Source organism: Solanum pennellii, chromosome 3 (assembly GCF_001406875.1).
Source record: "Solanum pennellii chromosome 3, SPENNV200".
Classification (NCBI taxonomy): Eukaryota; Viridiplantae; Streptophyta; class Magnoliopsida; order Solanales; family Solanaceae; genus Solanum; species Solanum pennellii.
Genome location: NC_028639.1, coordinates 35,323,632 through 35,325,253, shown reverse-complemented (window position 1 = coordinate 35,325,253; position 1,622 = coordinate 35,323,632).

The following is a 1,622-nucleotide window of genomic DNA, read 5'->3' as shown; positions in this document are numbered from 1 at the left end:
AACAATCATGCTCCATAGTAATCAAAAAATAACCGGCTCGAAGGATCTTCCTCGCTTGAGCGAGTCCATTCATGTGCATACCGCAAACTCTAGCGTGTATTTGTTCAATAAGATTCTCAACTTCGACAGCATGAATACATCTGAGAAGATCTAAATCTGGAGTCCTCCAATAAAGGATTCCTCCACTAAGAAAAAAGTTGAGAGTCATAAGGCGTATCGACTTATTCTTGTTGGATGTTGCATCTTCAGGATAAATTTTTGTCTCTAAGTACTTATTTATATCAAAATACCATGACAAACCTTCTGGTTCCGCTTTGATATGTGAACAATGGGCTGGATGTTCTTTCCACTCAATATCTAGAGAGTAAATATGATCAGTATCCAGATGTTTAATCATCGAAGCAATGGTGGCAAGAACATTAGCCAACTCATTCTGCGTTCTGGGAGTGTGTATGAACTAAATCTTGCAGAATCTCTTGCACAACTTCTGTATATATTACACATACGGTGTGATCTTCGGGTTTTTCACGGACCATTCTACTTGAACCTGATGAATCAACAAATCTTAATCGCCAATAACAAGAAGTTCATGAACATTCATATCGATGGCCATCTTCAACCGAAGAATGCAAGCTTCATATTCGGCCATGTTGTTTGTGCAATTAAATCATAATTTAGCTGCCACGAGATAGTGTTGACCAAATGATTTGCCTCTCCATCAAAGTATAACCTCCAGCCCTGATATGTTTCAGAAATATCTTCACCCATAAACAATACTTCTTTATTAAGAAAATAAGTCTTGAGAGGTTTACACTCTTCGTCAACATGATTTTCTACAAGATGATCAGCCAAGGCTTGTGCTTTATCGCCTACTGAGTCACATACACAATATCAAATTCACTTAAAAGTAATTTCCATTTAGCCAACTTTCAGGTCGGCATCGCTTTCTAGAAGATATACTTCAATAGGTCCATTCTGGAAATGAGATACGTAGTATAAGTAGACAAATAATGTCTCAATTTCTGAGCATCCAAGTCAAAGCACAACATGTTCTCTCCATAATAGTATAACGAGACTCGTATGGAGTGAACTTCTTGCTTATGTAAGAAATAGCTCGTTATTTCTTCCCTATTTCGTCATGTTGACCAAGTACGCATCAAAATTCATTATTTGAGCCAGACAAATATAGGAACAGTGGGATTTCTTCTCGCGGAGGAACCAACACATGTGGATTGGACAAATAGCATCAAAGCATTTTGACATTCTTCAGTCCACTTTGTCAAAGCGTCTTTCATCAATAGCTTGAAGATAGGATCACACACCATGGTGGATTGAGCTATGAACCGAGTAATGTAGTTCAATCTCCCTAACAAACTCATCACTTCTTTCTTAGTCTTCGGGGGAGGTAAATCTTGAATGGAATTAATCTTGGAAGGGTCGAGCTCAATACCCCTTCTGTTGACTATAAACCCCAAAAGCTTGCCGACTGGCATCCCGAAAGCACATTTTGCTAGGTCTAACTTCAAGTTGTAACGACATAGACGATCAAAGAAATTCTTTAAATGCGTCAAGTGGTCCAAACTCTCGCGGGACTTGATTATGACGTCATCTACGTATACCTC